This window comes from Lynx canadensis, chromosome A1 (assembly GCF_007474595.2).
Source record: "Lynx canadensis isolate LIC74 chromosome A1, mLynCan4.pri.v2, whole genome shotgun sequence".
NCBI classification, from domain to species: Eukaryota; Metazoa; Chordata; class Mammalia; order Carnivora; family Felidae; genus Lynx; species Lynx canadensis.
This window is the reverse complement of record NC_044303.2, coordinates 239,567,113-239,575,457: the sequence shown is the minus strand read 5'-3', so window position 1 is coordinate 239,575,457 and position 8,345 is coordinate 239,567,113.

Here is an 8,345-nt window from a genome sequence, read left to right as displayed (position 1 = left end):
GGACGGGCCTGCGGGGAGGGGCGGGGGGACGGCGGGGCCCTGCCCTCTCCGCGGAGACTCGGGCCGACGAGGAGGCCCAATGTGGAGTGGGGTCGGGGTCGGGGGTGCGGGCTGGGACCTCGCGGAGGGGGCGCAGGGAGGGCCGGCGGGGAATGGGCCTCGTCCGGGAGATTGGGAGCAGCCGGAACGTGCAGCCGCGCCTGGGTGCGGTCAGGCTGTGCTGGGCCCCGGTGCAGCCGGAGCCGCCCTCCCAGGGACAAGCAGCGGCTGCATCCCCAGCGCAGCCTGGAGAGACCCTGTTCTTCCTGCGCTCGAGGTGGGCCCGTCCAGCCTACCTGCGCACGCAGATCCGGAAATCTTCCAATGTCTCCTTCTCTTTTCTGGGTGAGGCCCGCTGCCCTTCCCCTCCAGGCTGGCCCCACTTGCTTAGTGCTGGGGCTTGGGGTGCAAGGGCCTCCCTGTCTGTCCTGCAGGACACCCTCCAGTGGAGAAGGCCGGTCGGGGGACGGGGTGTGACCCTTCTTCCAGTTTCATTGCTGTGGCTCCCTTGGACCTCGCCAAGGAACCACTACCCCAGGTTCTGCCCTCCCCTCCTGGCTACAGAACCCCCGCCCACATGCCCACCCAGTCTCTGTCCTTGGTCCATCTGGCACCAGACCCCCACCCCCACCCAGGCTCTGTCCTTAACTCTCCCAGCTGCAGAGACCCCCCCCCACACACACACACATACACCCCCTCCAGACTCTGCCCTGCTCTCAGAGCCCCATGAATCACAAGCGCCAGACTCTGCAGGTGGGATGCAGCTTTGGGGCTCACCGCAGAGATTCCGGCCCGCTCAGAGCCTGCACAGGCAGCTCACGAACCAGAGAGGGGGCGGTGGTGCAGGCTCTGCCGCAGTCCACTAGGCCACGGTGGGGAGGACGTGCTTTTCCTGACATTTCGGGAGCCAGGGACAGGCAGCCCTAGGGGCTCAGCCCCACCCCAGCCCCACAGAGGTCCTGGGTTCCACATGCCTCCTGCCAACCCTCTAGTTTCTACTTCTGCTTCAAACTGGTGGAAGATGGGCGACCGTCTAGAGGTCTGTTCGTTGAGACTCAGGGTTCTGTTGGTTCCGGTAGGAGCTGGACAGCGTCTTCGCCGCATCCCACTCAGGCCTCAGCACTGCTTTCTCCTGGACATCACTACTAACAATGCAAGAGGAAGAAAGAAAAACATTGCACACTATGTTCCCACTGTCGTATCGGCCAAAGGTGACCACTGAATCCATTTTGCAAGACCTGTTAGAGCTCTGACATAGACACAGGGTAATCTGCCAACGGAGGTGGGCACCAGGTTTCAGGAGCATAAATATTCAAGGAGCATTTTCCCTGGGAAGGAGAGGCAAGGCCTCGGGAGATGGGGACACCCTCAGGGCAGGGCGCTGGGGGAGCCCTCAGGGCCAGATGGGCAGAGTCAGGGCCCGCGGAGGTCCTGCCCCCACATTGCAGGCCGGCTGGCGCCCTGCTTCTGGAGGGTGGAGACAGCATCACTGTCAGGACCAGCTATACATACGGGGCCTGGTCAGAATTCAAACTGGGGGCCCCTTGTGCAAAAATCGGTAGCACCCCCAGGATGGCAACAACGGAGTATTGAACAGAGCTCAGGGTCCCCCTCGGGGTCCTCGGCACACACAGCCCTGACTGCAGTCCTGCTGCCAGGCAAGTCTTGGGACTCGGGACACACAGAGGCATAGGGCAGGGCTGGCGCCCACAGCCCATGCGTGTGATGCTTACTTCAGAAACTTGCTTTTTCATCTTTATTTTTAAATGCAAACTTATTTATTTTGAGAGAGAGAGAGAGAGAGAGAGGTGGGAAGGGGCAGAGAGACAGGGGGGTGGAGACAGAGAAGCCCAAGCAGGCCCCGCACTGTCAGCGCAGAGCCTGACACGGGGCTCGATCTCATGAATTGTGACATCATGACCTGAGCCAAAATTAACAGTTGGATGCTCAACCGACTGAGCCACCCAGGGAGCCCCAAACTTGCTTTTTTAGCTTATGAATTTATCCTTGCAATCCTAAAACTGGGCCTGGAGTGTGCACCAGAGGAGGCGTGTGAACGAGGTGGCTTTCTGGCTGCCCCTCTGGGAGGACGCGGTGCATCACCAAGTTATCGGGTGATGAAAACAGAAACAATCTGCCACCACTGAGATCCAAGCCCTTCAAGGAGCTGCTCCCACAAGTGCATGAAAACCTGTCAGAAGGCAGCCGTGGGACAGAGAGGTGCCGAAGCCTCCACGTGGTAACAAAATCTGTCCCTTAGTACGGTCCAGATCTGCCCCCGGTTAATCTAAGCCAGCGTTCCTCCGCGGCCTTCCGTGCACAGGACCGCGTGCGCACCTCCTGGCTAGCGCAGCCATGCCCTCCGCTCTGACACAGTGCTCCCCTCAAGAGTTCCGGGATGGGGTTCATCCCAGCGCCTCTCCACCTCCCGGGGACACAGCAGCTGAGCCTTTTAAGGTCCAGCAGACTCTGCTTCCGTGAGTGCGTTTTCTGCTTTTGCAGAGGAAAACGGGCCTTTGTGCAGCAGCACGTACTGTCTGTCCCATTGTTACAGAACAGGTTTTCGCGTCCAGATGAGGCGGAGTCACAGGAATCAGGTGTGCTCTCTCACACGGAGCAAAGGCAGCAAAGCACAGGACCCCTGAGCGGTAGGGTCCCCAGCAAGCACCTGGGTATAGCCTCCAAGCGCCATGCAGGGTGACCGAACTCAAAGACGGAGTACCAAAGTGGACGGACCCAGAGCCCCGCAGGAGACCCGTGAGAACGCAGCTGGGTCCGGCCGGCGTGTGCAGCGAGTGCGGAGGCCGAGCTCAAGACTCAGCATCCGTGGGGTGCCGACTGAGGCAACAGGGGAAGGAGACAACTTAGTGGGGGACCATTAGCCCCACCCAAGGCACAAAGATCAAACTCTTTAACTGCATCTCGGAATGAATTTCGAGAATATTCACAAAGATACAGAAACACTCAGCACCCCATAAGGTGAACATAATGATTCCACGCAGCACTACCAGGGGTGCAAACCAGCAGGAAAATCAGATCCGTGTGACAAGACCGGTCATCCGGGACCGACCCAGGACTGACACGAGGTATTAGCACAGCTAACTGCATTCCACAGGGCCTGAAAGTTAACTTGAGACATGGGAGTCACAGCAGCACCACAGACTGAATTAGGAGGACTGAAAAACTACGGCGTGTGACATGGAAAATACCCTGGACGGGCCAATGGCAGATTAGACACGGAGCAAATGTAGCAACAGAAGCTACCCAAAGTGAAACAGGAAGAAGAGAATTAGAAGACCCGGATCGTCCGTGATCTGTGGGACAGCTTCAGGCAGCCTACCGTGTGCTTGATCGGGGTCCCCCCAAAGCAGAGAGAATACTTGGGACAAGGGTGCGGAAAAGGTGTTAGAAGGATAGCGGCCGAATGTTTCCAAGTTCGACGTAAACCCACAGACGCAAGAGGCTGCATGCTCCCCAGCCACAGGGACCACGAGGGAAACGCTGCTGGCGGTGAGCAGGAAGGGGCAGGAACAGCCGGGAGGCCGGCACAGTGTGAAGGGGCAGGGGAACAGAGGGGCGGCACGCCGAGGGTCCCCGGGTGGTAAGTGCGCTGAGGTGAGGCAGGGCAGCCCAAGCCCCATTTCTAGAAAAGGTCCACGAGCCCCGGGAGAACACACACCTCCCAACAAGTGAGCCGGGGTCCACAGCCGTCCCGCGAACCAGGCTCGTCACTTGCGTCGTCCAGACCTGTGTCTTTATGAAAACCTGGTGAGCCGACAGGAAGCACGAGAGGGTCAGGGAGAATGTCGCACCTGTTCCCGTGGCTCCTGTCCATGTTTGCTTCGCACACTTCTCTCCCTTCTGTCTTCTCCAGTCACAGCACTGTGGGTTTGGTGGTAGTAAGCACAGTTCTCTGTCATCTACAAACGTGGTTTTACTTTTTCCTCCGTGTAGCACTTCTGGGTGACTCCGGGTCGACAGCTATTTTCTGTCATGCTTTGTGGAAGTTATTTCCTCCCTCTGTCCTTACAGCCAGAAGGCCTGCTGTCCGTCTGCTCTTCCTCTGTCGGCGATCTTTCCTCCGGCTGTTCTTGAGGTCAGAGCGTCTCCGGTGCCCCGTGCTTCCGTACGGGAGGTCGAGGTGTAGATCTCCTCACCTGTGCAGCTGGTTGGACAAGAAGCCACCGGCACGTGTTTTGTGAGTCCTGGGCGACCTGCCACTACAGTAAGTCCCTTCTCGAGGGCTTTGTGGACGCGTCTGAGGCCCACCTGCCCTCCACGCCCGCCAGCCCTCCCTCCACGTGGCCCTCATGGCTGCATCCACATTCTGGCAACTTCCTCAGATTACTTTCCAGTTCAAGAACTCTCTCTTTGGCTATGTTTAATCTGGTGTTTAATTTATCCAAGTTTCTAACAAGTACATTTTTTATTTCTAAAAATTCTTTTCAGCCTTTAAAAAAAAATTTTTTTACGTTTATTTATTTTTGAGACAGAGAGAGACAGAGCATGAAGGGGGAGGGTCAGAGAGAGAGGGAGACACAGAATCGGAAGCAGGCTCCAGGCTCCCAGCTGTCAGCACAGAGCCTGACGCGGGGCTCCAACTCACGAGCTGTGAGATGGTGACCTGAGCCGCAGTCAGTCGCCCAACCGACTGAGCCACCCACGCGCCCCAACATTAAAAGATTCTGTGCATCCTCCTTAATATCCTGTATGTCTAGTCCTTGAGGTTGCTGGGGGTCTGAATTCTCTTTTCCTGTGTCTTGGCTCTCTCGTGCGTGATGGTTTGTGATCTTTGGTTGTGAGCTTATCTGGACTGATCTCAAGCTCTGAAAATCTAGCTTCTTGGGCCAGTTTAGCTCAGTTTATTTCTGCCTGAGACTGGATTCATCCCGGATCCTTGCCCCCAGCTCTGTTCCTGGCTTCTGGATCAAGGCCTGGTTTCAAAGGAGCCCCTGGTCCTGGACCACCTACCTATCAGCTCACTTTTGTTCTCCAGTTTTGGGGGGATTTTCTCACTTTGTATGAATCCAGGATGCAATGAAATTACATTTTCATGAGAGCACTAATTATCTTGTGGTGAAAAGTTCACCATAAAGCCAGAAGCCCTGGGGCTCCTGGGTGGGGCTCAGTGGGTTAAGCGTCTGACTCTTGGTTTTGGCTCAGGTCATGATCTCACTGTTTGTGAGTTCAAGACCCATATCAGGCTCTGTGCTGGTGGCATGGGGCCTGCTTGGGACTCTCTCTCTCTCTCCTTCTCTCTGCCCCTCCCTTACTCACTGTCTTTCTCTTTCAAAATAAATAAACTTAAAAAAAAAAAAAAAAAGGCCAGAATCCCCTCCTCTGTATCACACCCCTCGTCCTCACTCTGCCAGGACTCAGGCTGGGTCGGGGCAGGAGGGGCTTCGAAAAGGCCACTTGAAACCCAAGAATTTAAAGTTTACCAAGACTGATTTCAAGCTTATTGCCAATGAAATTATTTTTTATTATTTCGTATAACTGTCTAAGAAATTCTGAAGAATTTCCCTAAAGGCTACTTAGGTTCATAACAGTTGTCAACATTCCTAAGTAACACAAGCGAAACATCACACCAAGTCTGTCCTGAATCTTGGAGCACGATGGGGACGTGTTCGGGAAATAGCGCAAGTCAGGGTGTGCACAGGCTCCCTTCTTTCCTGGACTCTGGACGCGGACCCAGCGCTCCGTTTGGAGGAAGCCGGGCCATCGGCTGCCACCGGTGCCTGCGTAGAGGCGAGGGCTGCACTGCACCATGAACACAGCGGGAGCCCCTGCCGGCCTCAGGCCAGGCAGGCATCGTGGGAGTCGGGGTGAGCGCCTGCCCTGGACTCGGGGGCTTCCGTGGCAGCGCGGACGCAAGTCGTGCTGACAGAGATATCCAGGTTGACCCGGTCTCTCCCTAAGCATCGAGCGGGCCCTCTGCTTCCTGGCTGGATGGCGATGCCTGGCCCCAAGCCACCTCTGCTGTCTGTCCTGGGAGCTAGATGTGCTGGAGATTGCACACCTGCCCATCCGCTGGCTTCCTGGTGGTGGTGACAGTGGCAGGCTCCGTGCCCTGGACCTGCCGCCTCCACAAGGGGACATCCAGGTGCGGCACATTCTGGCTGCTGGAGGGCAGCAGGTGCGGGAGCCTGAGTTTCTCCAGGGCCGCCTCCCGAGCCCGGATCTCTGAGGACACGGGTGTGTGGACGCCCATCTGGCCAGTGTGGGCTCCTTGGCTCCTGCAGAGCAAAAGAAAGTGCCACGAGCACCTGAGGGCGGTGAGCAGAGGGCGCGCCCAGTCCTTGGCCCCGGGTGCAGAACCGGCCCTCTGCCGGGAAGGCCAAGGACAGGTTCCTGGTGCCGTCCGTCCTGACCTCTTGCCAGGAGGGCGGCCGCTTCTGCACAGAACATCTGTGTCTGCACACACAGCCCTGCTCAGCGGGTCAGCGGGAACCCTCCTCCACCCCTCCCCCGTGCTGGGGTCCCCCTACTGGGCATCTCCTCGGACCCAGCAGCAATGCTCATGGCTCCTGGTGCAGCGGGCAGGCGTTTCCCGACCCACACCCGGGATGACTGGCGGTGCCGACGGCCTTGTCCACCAGTTGTGGGCGCGGCGCTGGCCCAGCCCACCAGCCGCGTGCGCGTCCCAGGCCCACCCGTGCCAGTCCTCAGTGATGGCAGACTCACACCTGCTCATGTGACAGGGACCGCACCCCACCACATGTGGTTTTCAGTCACATTTCCCGGAGGATGGCAGAAGGTACGCACTTGTTTGTGGGTCTTCTGGGTTCCCTGTTCCCCGAAGTGCCCAGCCATCGTGCGGCTATGCTTTTCCTGCTGGTGTCATAGTACTTTGTGTCCTGGACACCAATTCTTTGTCACCTATGTGTCACAAATATTTTCCCGATTTTTGACAGCCTCCCTTTGTATCTGGGTGTGATCTAATTTCTGTGTATCTTCCTTTAGGGACAGTGCCTTTAAGAAAACCTTGCTTAAGGACCCTCAGTCACCATGAGGACATAAGGACAGTACCAGGGGTGCCCGGGGGTGGGGGGCTCAGTCTGTGAAGCGTCGGACTCTGGGTCTCGGCTCAGGTCATAATCTCACGGTTTCCTGGGATCGAGCCCCGCGTCGGGCTCTGTGCTGACAGTGCTGAGCCTGCTTGGGATTCTCTCTCTCCCTGGCTCTCTGCCCCTCCCCTACTCTCCGTCTCTCCCAAAATAAATAAACTTAAAAAAAGAAGATAGTACCAAATATTATCTTCCAGTTTGTATAGTTGTCCCTTCACCCATTATGTCTTTAGTCCACGTGGAATTAACTTGTGTAAACGGTACAAGGTGGGGTCTGATTTCATTGGTGTTATTCCCACACGGCACCAAATGTGTCCGCGTTTATGAAACAATCTACCCACCCCTGCTCGTCAGCCGCCCCGTGCCACAAACAGTGTCCCTGTGCCCACTGACGTGCTTGCGGCCCCTGCAAGCCACCACGCCAGGCCCTGTGCTTATTTCGGCACAGACCCCACTCTGTCTTTGACTCACAAGCTTCGTGGAAGTGGCCCGGCCAGACGTCCTAAATTGCTCCTCTCCCGCTTCTTGGCGTTCTTGGTCCTTTGCAGTTCCACACACATCTCAGACGCAGGGTTTCGAGCTGGCGTCCTGCACTGGCCTCTCTAGGAGGCCTGGCACGCACGCCGTGAGCTGGGTCTGTCCGCACTCATCAGGCTCCTTAAGACGTCCCTCTGCAAGTTTTATCGTTTTCTCCATGAGTCCGGCGTGTCTTTTGTTAGATCTGTTCCTAGGGACGTCGCTTTCTAAAAGTGCTCCAAAAATGGTCTCTTTTTCACTCCCTGACGTTCCTTACTTCTGTGTGAAGAGCGTGTTTCACTTTCACTTTAAAAGGTGCATCAGCCAGGAGGGCAGCCCTGGGCTGATGGCCCCCGTACTGCAGGCAGGACTCCACTCTGCCGTAGCTTCCGTTACAATGAGCGTAGTTAGTCGATATTCCCTGGAAGGACTCCCCTTTTTTTATCGCCAAATATTTAAAAATACGCATTTTCTTTGTCTCTGGAGTGTGCCAGCTTGCTCACGACGCAGCTACAGTCTCACTTGCCGTTCCTGGACTCATCGGACCCGAGTGCGTGCGGGTTTGCAGCGCAGGGCCCTCAGCCCCACTGCCTCGCACGCTGCCCCCCGAGCGCCCCTCCCTGCCGGGGACCCCGCTCACACCGCAGACCCCAGCCCCACCTCCGGTCGCGCTCTCCGCCTGTCGTCCCGTCTTTGGGTGTCAGGTAACTTCTCCAGTTCCAG